Below are 21,185 nucleotides of genomic sequence, written 5' to 3' on the forward strand. Positions count from 1 at the left end.
TTTTAAGTTCGGGCCCGGAGCACGCAGCACCCCATGTGAGGAGCGCGAGAGTGCAGATCGCCGTAAGCGAAAAAGATGACACCGCTTTTTGAAACTTAAACGAGACAGCCTGAAGCGACAAAAGCAAGAAAGTTTCGAAGACGAAACTATACTGCGCGCTTTGAGAGAGAGAGAGAGAGAGAGAGAGAGTCGTGTCACGTAACAGCAGCAAAACGATATCAATTCTGTGTAAACGAGGTTGCTCGATTTCGAACGAGTGTCAATTTTTCCCTCCCGTCCCGCGTATAATACGGCGTATAATATGGCGTCGTGACGGGCACCCAATAGCTTTCGGAGGCCTCGAAACACTGCCACATAAAACGACAAGTGACCGCGTCAACTATGGACAGCCCTGGATACAATCTGGAGCATCTGGAGCGCGGACTCAACGGAACAGCACACAATTTGAAATGGCCAGGTTCTCAGCGCCGTTAGCAATCAGTTGCCACAGAGACGTTAAGAGTCACTCGAAGCGATTCTAATTTGGTTTTCCGGCACTAGTGAATGGCCGGCCGCAAGCTATGCGCGAAGCGTCAGCTTCTATGATATCGATCGAATGCTTTTTGTCTCCAGCGAACGCCTCCGAAAGCACAGGCAATGTCGTGGTCACAACACTAACCTCCCACGCGTCACATGTGACAAAGAGTGCCAAAGTGCAAATAACTTCTGTTTGCACAACTACATGAATTGCTAGCATGTTTCATAAAGCATAATTATCGAAGTGTCACATGCCAAGGTACAGCGGGCATGCTGAAAGAAAAATTCCCGTAAAAGTTTAGCCTAAAATAAGAACAGCCTTAATATTCTTAGTGTAGATGCTGCATTGACAGGTGATGGAGCTGTTAACAGCTCCGCTGTTCATTCGCTGTACAATCCTGCGCACCTGCGCCCAAGTTGATCGTCCTCGGATCTTCAGGCTTCATCCAAGCCAGCTAAAACAAATTGTGCAATAAAGACATTTTCCGTAATAAAATTGCCAGCTTTTTTTATTTACATTCCTGCATTGAATCGACCATTTCTGACGAGATCCTACACGTTCAACTTTTACCTGAAGCAACTTTTCAATGGCTGGGCACCATAAAAGCTTAATGAATTAGTGTAAACAGAGCAGCTGGTAAATAAAACAGCAACCAATACGAAAGTCGGTCGCGAAAAAATGCCACGCCGGACTTTTAAAAAAAAAACAACATAAAAGGAAAACGAGCTTCGTTCCAAGGAGCAAAGGGATAGTGGAAATGTAACACGCATTGCACTATTGCAATTGATGTCCAGCGAGTAGGCTGGACACCATTTGGTTTACCAGAGCAGTAAGGGGGTATACATCAAGGCAGGCAGCCATTTCCTACCCACTAGAAAGATTCAAAAGCTTTGAATTCACTCATTTGTTAACAAGCAGCGATAACTAAGCACGCGTACCATGGATTCTCTGAGTAGGCAAGTCGAATTCGTTTACTATAGGATGTAACGGACGGAACAAATCCTGATAGAATGCGATATTAGAGATGCACAGCAAGAAGTACTTAGATACATGCTAGTGGGAATGAATGCCTTGGTTTGTTTGTTTGTTTGTTTGTTTTTGCTTTTTCTTAGCCCCAATCGCTGCATCACAGTCGTTTCCCGGAGATCCTGGAAACGAATTAACGTGCTTATAGGCCCCCAGATATATAGGAACTGCATTGAAACTAAATGGAAAGGGTGGGTAGTGGCAAGGGTCGCGTAAGAACGTAAAAGTGGGTGTACACGTCCGTGCACCTGTCACACCCAAGGTACACTATGTAGCGCAATGCGGTTCACGTAGCTCTAAAGAAAAGCCCCTCCGCCATTTTGCAATCGCCTTGTGACCTGAAGGCACCTACTGATTTGAAGAAGACACTCTATTTAACAAACGTGCGTTCCATCTCAGAATATGGTTGTGCGAATTGGGATCCTGAAACAAAAATGCTTATTAGCGAACTTGAACAAATTCAAAAACGGGCAGCAAGGTTTGTGTCCGCAAACTATGATTTCACTAAAAGCTCCTCTCAGATGTGCAAAAATTTGGGGTGGCCTCTATTGCAAGACAGACGTGAATACCTTAGACTTAAGTTATTTTACAATATTTTTTATAGGAGCAACAGGTTTGTCTAAAGATTCATACATGAAAGCTCCCAGCTATATATCCTCCCGTTTAGATCATTATTTAAAGATTCAAGAATGCCAATGCCGTGTAAATGTCTTTAAGAACTCATTTTTTCCTAAAACAGTGCATGACTGGAATAAATTGCCAGAAGAAGTTGTCTTAGTTCCGCAATCTTCGTTTGAAAATGCACTGTTTTTGTGTGCTGTGCTGCTGTACGTTTTCTTTTTTTTTTTTTTTGTATACGATTGTTTAATATTACAATATGCCATTTTTTACGTCTTTATTGCTTTCTAGATTCGTTTGTTATCAGATTGCTCAGCATTGAAATGCGTTGTATTTTTATTATTTTTATTGTGTTTTGCAAGCTGTCATCTGCATGACGATGTATGCTTTGATACTGTATCCCCCCTACAAAAATGCCCTCAATGGGCGCTGTAGGTACAGCCTTTGCTAAAAGTGTAGATCCCGGGGGAGGTCTTCTTTTGAGCCGTGTTGCGGCGCTGATTTAGCGTTAGTGGAGGTCCTTCCCATTGGACAGGGTAGGACAAAAATATCTTACTATCAAGAGATTCGGAACGCTGGAAATGCATTACAAGTCGCCTGAAGTGGCTCAGAAGCAAGTCCCCTGGGCTCTACACTTTTGACAAAGACTGTACATGAATAAATAAATAAAAGAATAAATAAACGGGGAGTTGGTCTATACGGCCAATTGTGCCTAACCATGAAAGCACAGTTCGAGCCCACCAACGCTTTTCATCGCGAGCTGTGCTGCTACAATCCAAGGGACATTACGTGCGACTACGCGCGGATTCACGAGTGCTGTCGGCGCATACGTAACGACACTTTACTACAGGTAGGGTTGAAAACACGTGCGGCAAACTCCCTACTCGAACTAAAAACTTCATTCTCCAGACTGCGAAAGAGAAAGAATAATAAGTTCGGTTCAGTCGGGGTCGGCTTGGCACCTGTGCATATTCGCTATCGTTGCCAGCGGCGTTGTCACACTGCGCTTTTCCTCCAACGCACACAGTTTAGAATAGCTATGCTCTTGGAGAGCTCTCGAAATACCAACGCGTCAAGTAAATCACGAGTGCACACCACACTTGGCACCTTTTGGCGCACTTTTTGGGAATAAGCACAACTTTAAAATGAATCTTTTGTTGCGCAAGGTTACCGTGTAACCTATAAGCACGTATATACCGGCAATAGTAATGTATAAAAAAAAAATTTGCAGAGTATATACAGGGTACGTCACAAATGAGTACCGTTTTTACTCATTTGTAGTGCACATAGTGCCTAAAGTCAAACCGAAATAGGAGCAGCAATGTATAGCGTATATAGCTAAAGGTTTATTATCCAAGGATACCGTAACTATTTTATTTGCTTCCTTAAACTTCATAAAACAAACAAAAAAAGGAGTAGACCTGTAAAAACCGAGGAAAGGTCACCTTTGCGAAAAGCTTTACGGCACATACGGAGGAATAAATCAACTTTGTGTGCATGTAAATGCAGGGTTTAACGCCACAAAGTCACACATGGTGGGACTGCCTCGAATTAATATAGGTCACCTGAGGTTCTCAGACTTGCGCTGACCATCGCGCACTACACACGGGCGTTTTCGCATTCGGTCTCCTCCGAACCTTGGCCGTCGTATAGTCGGGACTCTATCCCGCAACCCTGGGATCAGCAGCAGATCGAGTTTCAGAGCTATTGCCCCACAAAGTTAGTACATAAATATATGCGTGCGAATGTGCGTGCGCGTGTTTGTGAGTACACACAAAAATACGAGCTTCGAATGACATCATTAAAGCAGTGGGAGAGAAACAACATCCACGCAAAGCCACCCACGCGCATTCACAGTCTGCTTCTATGCAGTGGCCACTTGGTACATACCCCAACAGCTTTTGGTTTAGTCCAAGTAAGGAAACATTAATCAAATAAAAGCAACTCCTATCCAAGGCACGTAGCAAAAAAAAATGTTAATACGCATTCTATGACTTGCAACACGTACCTCACTCGTCTTCTGTCGCAATCCATGCTCTCGAAACCAAAGAGAGCGCCGCGCCATCGACGAGCACGCTGCGAAGCCGAACAGTAAGAGCACAAAAACGCGCGCGAAGCCAACGAGGGAAAAGCCGTCGGCACTCCAACGCGAGTCATGTTGTAATGTAACATGCTTGGCAGATAGTTTCGTAATTATTCTTCGCCTCTGCTTTCTTGCCTTAACCCACTCGCATTCACTCTCGCTAGAAGGTTATACTTATTTAGTTCTTGTACAAATTTCCAATGCCGAAGATTTCAACACCTGAACGTCAGTGCGAATCGTCTCAACAGATTTCGCGGGCGTGAAATAACTGTTCCCCACATCTACAGACAAGGTAGAGAAAGTATGACTGTCCATGCGAGGCCTTATAACCAAAAGGTCGAGGTTACATGTACTTAACAGCAGCTTTAGCGAATACGCTGCTAGTACTGTACGGCACACACTAATAGCCGATGTGGCCACGCCCAAGTAGCATATGTTATCAAACTCTTGCACCACGCCTTAACGAACGCCATATCATTAGAGAGATTTAGCACAGCGCGATTCGTGAACCCCTCCGCGACGAGCGGGTGGTAGTGGTGGGAACGTTTATCGATTAATTAGAGTTTGGGATGCCAGTGGCAAGAGTGCGGAACTAAAGTCTTCAGAAACCGGTCCGTGACGGCAGAGCACACTATGCTAAATCTCGCTAGCGACACCTGCGAGCTCACTTTCATCTTTTTAATACGTTTGTCCTCCTACCGAATCACACAGCATCTGTATCGGTGCCGTTAAACTCTTCAAGCGTGAGGCAGCTAATGTTGTCACCAACTGCATAACTGATGCGAATCTCATCTTCGGCATTAAACTGGCATCACAGGAACAAAAAGAAGGTGAAAATCAAGCTAAGTATACATGCAGCTCTATATCAGTACAACGACTTCGGACGTTCGCGTCTCACACAGCTCTTAACATGAAGCAAAGCTCATTTTTTGCACGATGATGTTTCTAACCACACATGGTCCACGCCTTCACAGTGTCCCTCCTCACCATCAGCATCCTCGGCCAAATCTACGCCAAACGAAGACTATACAGGAGAAATAAGCTGCAGAAATGAGATAGATCATTGATTAAATATAATGACTGAAGTAGTGAAGAGTTCTATACTATACAGGAGAAATAAGCCGCAGAAATGAGATAGATCATTGATTAAATATAATGACTGAAGTAGTGAAGAGTTCTATACTATACAGGAGAAATAAGCCGTAGCCGGAGAAATAAGCAAACCGTAGCCCGACACGATACGAGATCTTCGCCCTGAAACGGCAGGAGGAGCCAGAGGCACCACCACAGCAGGAATTGCAAGAGAGACAAAAGAGAGCACAGAAGCGACACACAAAACGTAGAGATGCAAAACATTTATTCTTCAGCCACAGACGCATGCACACGCACACACTGACAGATAGACGGCACGTATACACATACACACATAGACGGAACAGAGCGGTGCCTGGCACCGACCACCACTACTACACGCCGCGTTACACACGACTGCGATCACACTTTGAGGGGTGCAGTCAAACATGTACACACACACACATAAACTGAAATGACAACCGTATATCATAATGAGGTTTCTTCCTCGTTCCCCTCCCACCTCCATACTTTCATTCGGCTGGAGTGGCCCTGAACTGCTTCCTCGCCTCGGATGTCGCATCCGACCTCGATCAGACACGTACAGAAACGACGATCACCAAGCGCACGGTTGCCCTTGCTGGGAACGCAGTTGTGCCTGCCGGCTTGTAACGGTGCTGCGTTCTAAACAGTATAACTGCTCCAACTGCCCGATTCTCCGACAGACGTTATGGCTACTGCATGCAGTTTAAATGCGGTAATGTGCATAGGAGTAGCACCCCCCCCCCCCCTTTCTCTCTGTCTCTATTCTTTTCCGTGTGAATTAGACACGCGTTAAAAGAACCTCCTCGCGAAGGCGCGAATGGAAGAACCGTCATCGGGGGCAATAAGTTCAATTTTATGAGATCAATACAAAAACATAAGATGCGGGGAAAGGTGAGAAGTGCCGCTACCGCTGTAAAAATAAATAAAAAATAAAAAAATGAACAAGACGCGTTAATAAACGGGCAGCTAGAACCACCAATGCTACTACCACATCTCTAGCGATAGCCGAGGAGTCCTCTCAAACGTTTCTCACGCATAATACGCAGCTATATTTCCGCACCGATACCTTCCTTAAGCCAGCTCAGTAAAGCAGTACATTCGCTAGCTGGCGAAGCGATCGTCCCCGTATCAACGTTGGTTTATGAATTTGCGCGGTCACTTCGGCTTCCACCGAACGCGCGGCTAATTTGAATGGATCTTGTAAAGAGGAGAAAAGTGTTGCTGTCGGTGATTCCGATTGCTGGAACGCACTTCTCCTTCCCTCTTCAAACCCCATCTGAAAAGCATGACCACGCATGACAACTCACGGGGACCCCCGGCCGACAGCCCACATATGACACACCCTGACGAGATTCTTGTGTTCGGTTAGCGGGAGAATGAGAAAGTTTGTGACTCAAATATTGGAGCACAGTTTGCGACCCAATATGGCGGAAAATATTCTCAGAAATAGAAGCGGAAAGTCATCCACAAAAAAACAAACTGACAATGGCACGGGTGCCAGGCGAGTTCCTTATACGTTGTCGTTCAAATGTAAATGAGGATGACTGCAGCATTTTCGACGAACACTATTTACGTGCGCAGTTGCAACCTGGAGTGTCGAAATGAAAGCACAGGGGGAAATAAGCTACCGCAGCTTAAACTATGCCTTGCCACACCATCAGACGCGCGTGACGACACGTACGCGAAAGGTGATGAAATAAAAATTTCTGCAAGTGAGCGCGTCTCCCACGTCCCAAAGCATATTTTAAAGGGAAGATTTCTAAAACTCCCGGTGCTGGAAGGATTGCAAACACGCATCCAAATATTAATGTTAGGCTAAAAGAAGCTACGGAATGTGGCGAGCACGCAACAAAAAGGGTTATTTTTTGCGGCCAACATTCAACACGGAGAGGTCACGGAAATTGGAATTCTTAAAATGTGTACACGAAGTATTACTAAACGCAGGCTGATTCAGAAACAACCTTCAAAAAGGCGCTCTTATAGCTGAGTGTTTGTGCCTTACTTGTACCATTACAGGACGTTTTTTGTTGTACACAAAATATTACTCTGTTCTTGAGGGCTACACAATATCCGCTCGACAACAACTGAAGTAGGTCTGCTGCGGAGCTGGCCCAAGCTGGCTACGATTATTTCGGACCTGCATTTTCTTTGACGTCTTCTCTCAATCGGTTATGGTCAAACCAATGAGCTTTTGTAGTGCAACAGCATCTCTAAACTGCTGTCTCTGGTTATAATTGCCACACTTTGCAAGAGTGGTTGTCCCAGATGATGGCTGCGCCAGCTTACAGGAGCAACGCGCGACCCACTTTCTTTCATTGCCACTTGCAGACATCCAAACTGGCTTTGATGATTCTGGTTAAGCTTTCCTCACGTAATGGTAGCAAAGGTTCTCCTACCTGCAGGCTCACAAATACTCGCGTGCAACGCCTTACGACACAAAGCAGCTCTAACACCGTTCAGAAACGCTGTACCCAGAGGTTATTACGGATGGTCCTTGAAGACCAGCTAGATCGCCTCTGTGGTCCGTGAACATGCACAGACGTTCTGCATTTCGCTACCACACACGCGTAGCATGCAGACCGTGTGACTAGCAGCATAGCCTCTCGAACGATGCCACTCGATCACGAAGGCGTGGAAAAAGAATGGAAAAAGATGTAAAGCAAGCTGCACTGCACGATATGAAGCGGCATGGCCCGGTCTTGTCGGATGAAAACATAGGTTCATAAAAAAATGATCAGCACCTCCATGTCTGCTCTCATTACGACATGAAATTCGTGGTGTTGCCTGAAGAAAAAGTGTGGCGGCCACGCAAATGGTTTCGAGTCCACGTTCACAAGTCCCGCACCACTCTGCCTCCACTGAGTTAGAACCCTCCAGTGGCTCGTCGACGACGTGTCTCAAGGGTGCGGTAGACCTTAGGCGAACGCCCGCGCGACGATCTCCCACCGTGCCCGCCGACATAGCACGAGCGCATGCGTATATACGGCCAGAGCTGTCCTCTACCACACAGGCGCCGTTCTTGAGGATGTTGCCGAAGCGTGCGCACAACGCACACACTCACTTCCTCACGCGGACAGCGCAGTCCTAACGCAGACCTTCTCCGCCCTGTCGACTCGCAGAAGGTCACCGGGAGAGTCCTGCCGGTGGAAGACGGTGGGCAGCCCGTCCCTTGCGGTCGGCGTCGACGAGCCCGGCTGTCTCCAGAGGCGGCCCACCACCGCCACCATTGGGGTCCTCCTGTCAGACGTGGGAGACCGGAGGCATGGAGGCGAAGTTCCTGATCTGGTGCAGCGAGATGAGCTGGCTGGCGGCGCTCTTCGGCTCATACTGGGTCTGGGGCTGCTGCGTCGACGACACGGGGTTGCAGTAGGCCAGGGCGGCGTTCGCACCCTGCGACTGTGGCGGGTGCGGCAACCTCGACTCGCCCTCGTGCCACGTCACGGCGGGCGCCGGTGCCGGGGAAGACACGACGGTGGCGGTGGTACCCTGGGGAAGGCCAGCTGCGACGGCGGCGACGTGCCTCTGCATGTGCCTGAGCAGGTATGTCTCCTGCGTGTAGCTCTTGCCGCAGCGGGGGCAGATGTGCGTCTTGAGGTGCTTGGAGTCCCGGTGTCGCGGGATGTGCTCGAGCAGGGCGTCCTCGTGCGCGAAGCACTTGTAGCACGAGTGGCACTTGAAGGGCTTGTCCGCCTGGTGGCAGCGCGAGTGCGACTGGAGGTTGGACAGCTGCGAGAAGGCCTTGCCGCACCCCGGGTGCCGGCACAGGTAGGGCTTGTCGCCCGTGTGCGTACGCACGTGCTGCTGCAGATGCGACAGCTGGGTGAACTTGCGGCCGCACAGCTCGCAGCGGTACGGCTTCACGCCCGAGTGGATGCGGGCGTGCTGGGACAGGTAGGACGCGTTGGCAAACGCCTTGCTACACTGCGCGCACCGGTACGGCTTGGCCTCCCGCAGGTGGCTCTGCGCGTGCAGCTGCAACTCTGCCTTGGCGCCAAACATCTGCAAAACAGGGGAGGCAGCCCGCGTCACACCAAGGCACCCAATTGCAGCTGCCGCCGCCGCCGCCGCCCCCTGGTACCCATCCTACCCTCAATGTCAACGGTAATCAGTAATCAACGGTAATCCTCAACCAGCCCATCTATGAAGTGCTCGGTGCCAACCCCATGGTCACGCCTCAGGCCGACATACAGACAAGGCCAACATGATCTGTGGTAGCTTCGCGACCTACGGACCGGCCGTAACCGCCAACGCTATTCCGGAACACCACTACACCTAGGCTTCAAGCGACATGGACAACGCCGGTAGCCTGACCTACAAAAGGTCGCCTGAATGTCGGCGAGGCACACTCGCCAGTAGAAGCAAACCAGCGCAGCATTTGTAGATAGCTAAGCCAATGTCGACATATAATGATAAGGTATAGCACAGCTGCTGCATGAATGACCACAGTGGTCGCAGCACATAAATACCCCTGAATAAAACGAGTAGTTATCTATAGGGAGTTTAAAGCTGTACGCAGTAAGAGAGGTTCAAGTTCCTGCTCTATAACTTGGCACGTTGAAAGAATGCGTCAAATTGAAAGATTAGTTGTACAGTATGCCCAAATAAGAACCCTCGAAACCCCAAGCTGCAAATCATAGCATGGCCTTCCAAATTTCACAGCGTGTTTAGAGCATCACTGAACAGAAAAGGTAGTTTGGCAAGTGTTGCCCTGCAAGTAAGGACAGACCGCCATGGTAATATACGAAACTGATCAGTAGTTTTCTATTACAAACAGGCCTCACGGCCACAGCCAACCAGCTGACTGCTTTACTCTCTCCAGCATCCGCTAATTACGTTATAACAGATGTTTACTAAGCCTCCATCACCTTCGGAGATAAATGTCACCTTCACTCTAGCTTCAGCGTAGACTACAACAGGCTGCCTACTCCTCCGGTGGATAAACGTAGTTATGAGCGCGATTTCTTCCGCGTGTCTAACGAAATATCTCGAAAAATTATCAGCGGCTGAACAAGTGGATGAAGATTGCGTAATCTCTAAGTGCGGCAGGAATCTGTACTGCTTCTTTGCAGTACAGATACGTGCCTCACTGTGAGAGTCAAACTGCAGGGCATAGTACCAATTTGAAAGCAAAAGCGACCGTTCCCGCGGCAGTCAAAACCGTCAATGAAAACATTAGAGGCCTGATTGCGCACCGCTATCAATATGAAACCAGTTTGAGTCTCAAAATACTCACCATGTCCAGCTCCCATTGATCGACCTGTCCACCGGTCGAGGCCGACCAATAAGAGTAGGGCATTTTAAGCGTTTTGAGGCCTTTTTTTTTTTGACAACGGTGCGTTATCCTTCCCCAGAACAGCGGTAGTCAACAGGAAACACCCCAACTGTGAGTTCCGCTAATTTATTCCACGCTCGCGCCCAATTTTTTTTTCTAAAACCCACCAATGGAGGAGTGCTTCTATTCCACCAAGGAATGCACTAACCCCCCACCCTCTCCCTCCACCTTCATTCGATGCGTTAACAGGAGTGCTTGAAAAATGTAAACGACTGAAATTTGGCATAAGTGATTGCTGTCTCTCTCAAAGCGAACTGAAGGAATTTTATTGCGCTTCTAAAAGAGAGGAATACGATACAAGCTACAACCACGGCCACTCAGCGACAGAATTAGACTATTATTCTGACGGTACGCTAAAGATATCAGGGTACAGGCCTTGGTTACCAAGTGACGCTTGAACGAAAATAAGACGTAACAGGAGATGCAAAGAAACTTTCGCTGTACGTGTTAGCTAAAGTACGCCGATAACAACACCCGCGTAACACGGTCATCTCGTATTCGCAATCATATCGCAGGGTCTTCAAACTATATCCAGCTAGAAAAAAAAAAAAAAAGTTGAATCGTACCAACAAAAAAAAATAGTAGGCAGCTGGTGAATTTCAGCGCCTCCATATCGAACAATCGTGCCTGCACCATTGCCAGCGATCGATTCGCAGGTAAGAAATACCATGTGAATGCGATTCATCTGATATCACGCTCCCCATCGTTTCTCTACCCCATCAGCAACGCATCCGCGCGTCAACGCTGCCGCAATGTGTAAAACACGCTCGAGTACTTGTGTTCAAGGTTAAAATCTCTCTGCGCAGCCGAAGTAAATCCAATCCAGAAAGAGAAGCTACTTTCGTCTCGCAGCGCCTGCAAGTGACGAATGGTGCATCAAGTATTTGCCCCTGATGATGTTCCTACGTGTAAACGGTAACCCGCTCAGGAGAACGAATGCGTTCTACAGCGCTCCAAAGCATGATCAAAGACGCTCTGCCACACACAACCGATAGGGCAACGGCGCTGGCAAAAGCCGAATTCAATGCGCCATATATCTCGCTGCTATCAAAAGAACCCACCATGTCAACGAGTTAGCGTAAACCCGCGCCCGTCACTTCAAACTAAAGCAGATCGCCAGCTGTGACAGTTGCGTACGCACTCGCCAGGCGGCGCCTTCTTCAGCAGTGGCGCACCGATTGCTCCACGAGTTCGGTCGGCATTAACGTAGTCAAGCAATACACGGATTTTCTCGTGCACCGAGCCCACCGAAAACATAGCCATGCGTGCGGGTGGCAGCCGCACTCAGTCGCTAGCCTCGATTCATGTCAGTCTCCGTAATTCCTCTTTACTCGGCATCTCCCAAACAATCCTCTTCTGAACTTTCATAAACTATCCTCGCTAAGAGGAAGTGTGGCATATACTACGCCTTTGCCTTCCTGTGAACCAATTTATTATTATTATTATTATTATTATTATTATTATTATTATTATTATTATTATTATTATTATTATTATTATTATTATTATTATTATTATTATTATTATTATTATTCCAATCCCACCCGGGAGGGCTGGGAGACCACCCTCCTCGGTTGCTCAACTACAGGCCCGAACTCTGAACTACAGGCGTCGGTCGCGCCAGGACAGCGACCGACACCACTGGGGTCCCGTAATATAGGGCACCACCTAGTGCTCGTGAGGGCCGGCCCCTTAAAAGTCGGTCCAATCATACCGCCGTACGCATACTCCTTTCGGCGATCAAAAATCACCACCACCGCCATCCTGAAGTCAACACAACACTGCTTCGATTACCCGCCGCGGTAGCTCAGTGGTTAACACGCTCGGCTACCGAGCCACAGCACCCGGGTTCGAACCCGGCCGCGGCGGTCGCGTTTCGGTGGAGGCAAAAAAAGAGAGGCGTCCGTGTGCTGTGCGATGTCAGTGCACTTTCAAGATCCCCAGGTGGTCGAACTCACTCCGAAGCCCCCTACTACGGAACCTTATTTTCTCTTTCCGCTTTCACTCCCAACTTCCCCGGGGGGGCCCAGGAGCCCACGAAAGAAGTGCAAGAGATACTGCGCCTTTCATTTTCTGTAAACCAATTTGCATTTTTTACACCCTCTGATCAGCCGATACCAACAAGTGCAGTTTCTACAAATCGTGTTTTCGCGTCCCAGTTTGAGTGGACTGTTAAGTGGTTCTATGTTTCTCTCCATTTATTTTTTTTTTTTTTTTTTTTTTTTGCGACGCAGAGGAACGTTCCGGGTACAGAAACTACACAAAGATTATATTTCCATGCCTGCGACCGGCGCTGTCACACCTAGATGCACGCCGAGAGGAAGACAGAGCCGTATATTTCCGCTCGGTAACACTGCAACCATACAACTGCCAGAAAATGGTTCATGCCAAAAACACACAAAAAAAGTCAACCGCGATTAAAAAAAGTCCAAGTTTTCCGACAGGATGCCATTCATGCTGCGTTACGCAGACAGCCACACGAATACATAGAATTCCTCGTAGCTCAACTGATCAAGTACGCCCTACTTCGACTGCCTTATAAAAACATGCAGTCTCTCGTGATGCCACTATGGCAGCCGTCCAAGAAGACTGTGCTTGCGTCACCAGCGTTCTGCCGCAGAATTAGACGGCTCTCTATGCACCTGTTAGGTCCATGCCAAGAAAAAGTGTTCCGACATGATTCGCGTACAAGAGCACTGTTGCCAGGCGATAAGGCTACTTCTAATTAGTGGCGCCAGCTACCCTCCAATTGCAGGCCGAATCGCAAGTCATTCTACCGCTGGCCAAATGTGTGTTACCATTCCCGCGCTTAGCTGCCTCCAACACACCGACATGTCCTGCCTTCTCGTCAACATTTTCTGCGCGCGAAGTGTGTATGATTCTGCCAAAGCTGTCAGTTCTTTGGTGCGCCAACGAAGGCAATGCCCACTCAGAGGCTGACGTAGAAGACGAGGTGGGGCCTCGTGAAGTGTAAACATGTAAATAAGGACATGGCTCCACAAAATTTGCATTTAAGTAAAATAAACATATTAAACCGGAGTATTTTTTTTTTTACTTTACTACTTAAACTAGTGGTTGTGGATCGTCGAAATTTCAAGCACCTGCTCACTCCCTCAAACAAACGTATGACGGCCCCTCATCAAACATTACCACTCTGCTGATCACTCCAATTCAAGCTAATATTTTTCAACCTGGTGTCTACAGGAAATCTTATCTGCGTATAAGGCATGTTCCGATGTGGTCATTCTGGTTGAGCTTCACGATCCACCCGACTTGTGTTGAGAAGCGGAAATACTCTATTCCGTATGTTCCATTCATGACGGGTTTGTCTGAAACCGCGCATGACCTCTCCTGTATGTGAGCTTCATATAGGACTGGTCCTCCCTGTTTCATATCCATACTGGATTGGGATGTCCTATTTGGGATGCAGACTGGGAATGGTCTGGCCTGTATTAGCTCCATACCGGACCGGACCGTCCGATTTGAGATTCATACCGAACATGACCTGTCTGGTATAAACCTGTTTAAGCTTCATACAGAACTGGTTACACTGGTATGAAATATATACGGGATAATATACGACTGGTTAAAACTCGTCTTGCGCGATACGGGATTTTTCACTAGGGATGTGGTGCAAAGGTGACCAATATACGACGGAATCAGCTAAGCGCGTTCCCTACTAATTTAGTATTTTCTTGTACCGAAAAGACGCCCTGAATAGACATTTTGAATGTCCATGTGAATTTGTACAGTATAGCATAGTGTAGCAAGCTACACATTAGGCCATATTTTATTACATTATAATTACTTCTCAGAATGCTTGACTTTCCGAAGTATACAAACATAGTAAAAATAACTGTACTTTCTCTCACAAGATGTTTGCCACACTGCCAGAGGAAGGGGAGCCCTGGACCATTAAGGCTCATGCCCACTATAATAGGTAATTGTACACCGACTGTGTACAATTACACTACACCGGAGCACAATTACCGATTGTGTCACCAGGTGGACCCTGCCCTTGCATGTTAAAGCAAATGTAAAATAATGAAATACTTTATGGGGAGGAAATGGGCTAGACTTGAATGACATTTTAAAGCTAAAATGAATACAGTAGAAATGTTTTGTAAACAAGGCAACCTTATATCTGTTCTCTGCTGTCTCTTCTTTACCTGAGCCTTGTAGGAAACAAAAATTAATCAACAGATGCTATAGCTGCAAACAGTAAATCAGTTTAAGCTTAACTATGTCCAATCCCATAACTAACACGAAAATAGTGAGTTGCCTCTTGATATAGCAAGGCATGACACCAACGTCCCCAAATAATATGTCAGGGCGCTCAAAGTTCATGATACAAAAAACTCCTTCAGTCTAAATGTATGTAAAACTGCTCTCTGCAACATCTGTTCATTGCCTGCCCAAATTTATACAAATAAAACGTGTTCCACTTGCAGTCGTGCTCGAGCCCGCATAGCTTGAGGCACACTTGAGAAGAAACAGAATAATAAAAATGATTACGCTCAACCATTAGAATAAAAGAAAATATTTGGAAACATCGAAAAGCAAATAGAATATCCTGCTTTTTGATTACTAAAACGAATCAAGCAGTGTATGTTCGAAATTATTTGAAACGATTCAAATATGCACATCACTTTTCAAACAAGTTTTGAATAATTGGCACAAATTGTTCGAATAGGACCGCAGCTTTTTTTATCCTACGACTGTTCGAAAAACGGTGCCCACGCCATCCGCCAGTAATCAGTACAAGTGGGATGAACGGTTCAAAGCCACTATACAGTCCTATCATGATGTGGCATTTATAATGCTTACGCATGGCCACAAAGGCTGGACGGCATGGTAGAGTACGAACAAGTTTAGCAAACTCTATCTTAATTCCAAAACGATATCGGAGCCTACGGCTTAAATAAAGTATTTTCCTCCTCCTCCTAGCTGTCACACTCTCATGTCCTGAGGTGTGGCCGTAATATATCCCCTTTTGTCATCAATGGGAGACGCCAATTTCTCTACACATATAACTTGACACTCATTGAGTTAACATGGTGAATTCATTCTGCGACCCTGTAGTAGGGATTAGTGCTGACTATTTTAACAGCTATAGCTTTAACTTCGAAAACACAGCGACACCATAACCCTGCAATGTTCCGGACTGTTCCTCTTCTGGTAGTACAATTCGAAAAAAAAAAAAAAAAAGGGGGGGGGGAATATTACTATGGATATTCCATACATTTCTATCACTATTAGATTCAAATTCGATCCAGTACCGAAGCTAGAACATCCCTGTTTGTTTCGGTAGTGCAGCTACACTGGTTGTATTTCATTCGCTTTAGAATAAGTACTATTCGCACGTCCCTAGTATGGAGTCTGAAGCAAATATTCACGAGTGAACAGCAGCCCTCGGATGTGAGGTCTTATTAACTTCCAGTGTAATCTGGAATCTGCATGCGACGGTTTAGCCTGCAACAAAGCTGCAGCGGAATGCTACTCTCTTCTGCTGAATTCCAACGAAATCTGTTCAAAAATAACACTCACTGCCGAAAGTAACACTTGCCAGACCTTGCTGGCTTTCAGTGCGCATACAGCGAATGATGTATGAATCCCTGATAAATGCCTGCATTAAACTAAAATCAGCTGCGTGTGCTTACACCTCCGCTGTGCATCTTGCATCAACGAATGCATATGCTTCATTTCAAACGTAAAAAGCTGCTCTCTAAATATCTACAATAGTGACAAAGTATTAGCATACAAAGCGTACTTGCTCTGTATGCGCGTCGAATACAGGTAGTTGCCTGGAACTATAATGAGGAAAGAAATTACGAACATGTTCTGTAATCTTTCATACTGTGTTTACACCAAACCGCGTCGACGTGGCATCGCAGGAAACAAGAGCGAACTTCCCGCTAAAATGCTGGCACGCCGTCATCGCGAGACTCGTATCAGAGCAGTTGGTAGGTTGCATAACTGCGAGCACCGCGCCAATTTGACGATTACAAAACAAAAGAGCGCGGACTCGAGAAAACCACATGGATAGCGCCCGCTCCAGTTTCGGAGATCGTCAGAGACACCACCTGCAGAACAGCAGCTCGCGTAAGCATCCGGCATAAGAGCACCTAAGCCAACATAATGAAGACGTTCGACCAAAGCGCGCTAACAGCAAGCACCCCGGCGCAGCGGATAAGAGCTAGTGAAGCCACCGCACCGACACCGAAGGCAACAGCAGTAGCATCATCTACTGACGCCAGCCGGGGCCCGGAGAGTCTCAGCAGAGAGAGGGAGATGTAGCGACAGTTTCGCGCTGCATTCAGGCGCGCAAGAAGAGCAGTGAACCGCTTTCCCTCTTCTTTCCGGCCCGCTACCCTCGCCCTTTTCTCCTCGCCCGCCACAACAACTAAAATGGCGGCCGCGGTGGAAGCTCACCTTCAGGCCGGCCGAGTCCGCAGCAGCAGCGTCGAGCCTACAAACTCCCTCGTCAACCTTCGCATCTCCACACGTCGCCTCCAGCTCGCAGCTGCCGTTCACAATCTCATTTTCGTAACATACTCGCGGCGGACGCGGGGACGGTGGTGGCAAACGAAAATTTCTTCTCGCGGTCGCTCAACGAAGGCCATTTTTTTTTCCAACTCGTCCACCGCCCTCCTTCCTCCGCCGGAACAAAGAGGGCTGGTTTGAAAAAAAATTCGCCAGCGCCCCCAACGGCTCTGGTAACGAGAGTACATCTATAAAACTCTCGAACCGCGCGCGCGCGTCGTAGCAGACGACGCGGACTAGCAGACGACAGAAGCGATTTGGAGCGTGCGTTGGTTCAGATCTCTCTCTTTACGACTGTGGATTTAAACAACTTCCGTTTTTCTCGCCTAGTGAGGAGCAACACTTGAATTTTAGGATGTGTTCTTCTTGCTTTTTAGGCTGGCTTCCGTTTTGTACTAAAATTCTTTTTTTTTTTTTTTATGCTGCTGCTGCTGCTGCTGAATTGCGTTTGTGGACGCGGCCGTTCAAAATTTTTCGCGAAGCGTTTAGCATTGTTTCCAGGAGGTCAGAAATGCTAGCTACATTTGAAAACCCTGCTAGACAGGCCCACTTAAAGACAATGCTGATTTTTTTTTTTTGCAAGATCTTATGATAAAGAAAATAATTATTTGTGCGTAAATGTACTATTTTTTTTTTTTTTTAGGCTAATACTGTCATTACATCAAGGTTGAAGTGCGTGGCGCACGTGAGTCCTTAAAGCTTTTGAGCCATCATTTTCTTTTCGTGAAATAGGGGATAGTAATACAAACATAATTATTCGTCATTTTCTTTATAGTAAAACGTAATGCGTGTGTAAAGCAGATATTGCAAACAGGGTTATTTTGATAAATAAAGCAGAGCAGTAGCGTTTTTCTGAAAGAAATTAGTATATCCCTTTAATTTTTTTTTTCGACATGTGGACAAAACGACGGCGGGATGGAATGCAAACATTGTTTCTGATAGGCTGACCACACAAACAGCTGTGAAGTCCACGGAAGGATTCAATACCTAAGCAAGGATTCAATACCTAAGAAAATTCAGTCTACATCTATCACTTGTAGTTCTTTGTCGCTCTTTAAGACCGTAGGAAATAGGAAAATTCTAATATTAGATAACTTCCTGGAGTTGTTTCAACTAGACTACATGCAAACAAGAACTGAACACTTGCATATCTGGCGCCAGTTATTACGACCTCAATTTACCAGAACATTCAACGTGACAAAAGCACCAATGTGAAAGTACATTTCAAGCTTGCGTGAACAAAAAAAGCTTCAAAGAAAAAGCATTTCAAGCAGAGCATTTCGTTACTTTTTTTTATAGGCAGTCGACGTTGCACAGCTATTGACAGCACCCACAAATTTTCCCAAGGTATGAACAAAAATATAAGCGTGAACATTTGCCGGAAAATATCGAGCTCTAAACGATCATCCCACCTGTCAATTTGCTTTCAAAATTGAAACAGAGAAAACAAGGTACATTTAGCTCTTCCTGAAACCCAAGCAAAACCTCTCTTTGCGACCCTACACACAGCTTCGATTTCGACACATAAATATATTAAAAATGAGAGGTGGACAATTAAACAATATTTACATCAACTGTGACGAATTTATTGCATCCGAAAGGGAAACGTTATCATGAGGGGACAGGAGGAATCAAAACTCTTATTTAGGTACGGCATTTTGCAAGTAATAATATCGTATCTGCAAATTTATGCGCACATTTCTTAAGCAACATTATTTTTAAAGCAAAAATGAAAACAAATTTTGAAGCGTGGCCGCAAGATAAAAATTGTGTTAAAATATCTCGGTTACAGCGTTACGGCAAGTGAAGTAAACATCTTTATTGTAGCACGCGCCTAGATGATCATGCAGGTTTCAGTCTCTCTTCAAAAAACGTATTTCTGATAACCCGACATTAATTACAATCAAATTATAAATACTCACTGAATGTTTCAAAAGGTGTAGTTAGTAGCATTCTGATCTCTGTTTTCATTACAAAGTTTATGAACGCGAAATTAATTTGTCAAATTATTTCATTATAGCCCGTTTGAAAAGGGAAATTGAGGATCATTCGCATCATTCGTTACATTTTAGCCATTGCCCGCTTTCAGTGGGCCACACCTTGCAAAATACTGCGGTCGATTGCATAATATGCCCTTATTTAAGTAGCACATAATGTTGATACCATCCTAACAAGAGGCTGAATATCATTGTATAACGGTGTTGAAATAGTTAGCTTGCGCAGCACATTCGATGATTTCAAGAACCACATTTCATCACATTTCATGAAACTACTAAATTTTAAATTCAGAATTTCCATTTTTGTAGGTTTGGAGTTATGAAAATAAAGAGGCATCAAAATTTCAACCCGCCAGAGAGCTTAACTAAGAAAAAACTAACATCTTAAATTCTTCTCTACTTTCAGTTAAGGCAATTCAGACTTGCGGTACGAAAGACTTGAGGTACGAAAGATGGTAAAACATGCTGAAGATATCAGTTTGGTGGGGTGTAATATTCAACTTTTTTTATTTGTACATGTTGCGATGTGCCGAAATATTTAAAAAATATTTATTGAATAACTTTTTCTACCTGCTGCAGAATCGGGAGGAAAAAATCAGCTATTTATCTTAACACGAAAGCAATCGTGGATATGTGAGTAAAATGACACTAAACTGAGAAAGAGGTGGAATATTATGTGTTGCTGTGAGGCAACCGCAACCGTATATATATATATATATATATATATATATATATAAATATATATATATATATATATATATATATATATATATATATATATATATATATATATATATATATGTGTATATATATATACTTACTGCGTTACTTTCTGATCGAATCAACTTCAAAATTAAACAAATTCCACGACTGCTGAAAAGTGCATACAGGGATTTTCACTGAATACTTAAAAACTTCCTAAAGAGAAGAACCTCAAGATAACATAAAATATTTTCTTTCTTCAGGAACAAACTCTCAGCCGCGGTGGACGTAATTTAATGTAAAAGCTCTCCTAATTACTTAATCAATTACAATTAGCAAAAAAACTTAATGATTCACTTCTTAATCGACACATGGAGAGATGGAAACCAATGTCAATAGAGAGTTAAAAACCATGGAAAAGACGATTTCATATCAATTTTTGAAGCGAAGAAACACTCACTTTTTAAAGCTTTGCGCCGCGACGGATTCCGGCGCTTTCGCGCACAAATTCAGAACAGGGCACATCAAGGGATAACGCGACGTCCACTGGTGACGTGTAGCAGTTACTACAGCGTCCGCTTCTAACTGCATGCGTTATCGTTCAACGTAACGTGCATTATATTGTTTCATCGCTTGGTTCAAAGTAAAGAGTTCAGTTCAGTGCAGTTCAGTCGTTCAATCTGTCCGACTCTTCGTGACCCTATGGACCATATCACGCCCTGCTTTCCGGTCTCTCACTATCTTCCTAACATCACATAACTTCTGCAGCGATTCGAGGATGCCATCTAACCATCGCGTTCGCTGCCTACCCCTTCTCGGGTGACCCTCAACCTTTCCCAACATCAAATCTTTCTAAAGTGACTCCTCTCTTCTCATCAGATTACCAAAGTAGCTGAGCTTTAACTTTAGAATTTGACCCTCCAATGACAAGTCAGGGTTTATGACTTGTAGGGTCCAATGACAGGGTTTATGGTCGACAATATCGACTGATTTGATCTTCTGGCCGTCCAAGGAACTCTCAATAGTCTCCGCCAGCACCACAATTCAAAGTGTAGTCACTGCCAAATGCCTGGTCGCTACTTTTGAGAGCGGTAGTAGAAAAGAAGGGCAAAACGGAGTACAGACGAACAGGTAGTTCGAATTTGGCGCCGTAATGTCACTGCAACACGACCTCAGCGGACGCGCCGATTCCATCGATTTTCCTGTGCGTCTAATGCACATAGTTTCGGTTTTATGCGGAAAGAGGCTCCG

General features: G+C 45.6%; 1 protein-coding gene across 1 annotated transcript in view; it reads right to left on the bottom strand.

Annotated features, from left to right (window-relative positions):
- dati (zinc finger protein datilografo) overlaps positions 1-17,385 on the bottom strand; it is a 61,167-nt gene extending 43,782 nt beyond the window's left edge. The window contains exon 1 of the mRNA XM_084598752.1: positions 17,125-17,385. The gene's annotated coding sequence lies outside the window, so the exon portion shown is untranslated. The remainder of the gene's footprint in view (positions 1-17,124) is intronic.
- Between the last annotated feature and the right edge of the window lie 3,800 nt (positions 17,386-21,185).

The sequence above is a fragment of the Amblyomma maculatum genome, chromosome 3 (assembly GCF_055883805.1).
Source record: "Amblyomma maculatum isolate TAMU_Amacu chromosome 3, ASM5588380v1, whole genome shotgun sequence".
Taxonomy (NCBI): Eukaryota; Metazoa; Arthropoda; class Arachnida; order Ixodida; family Ixodidae; genus Amblyomma; species Amblyomma maculatum.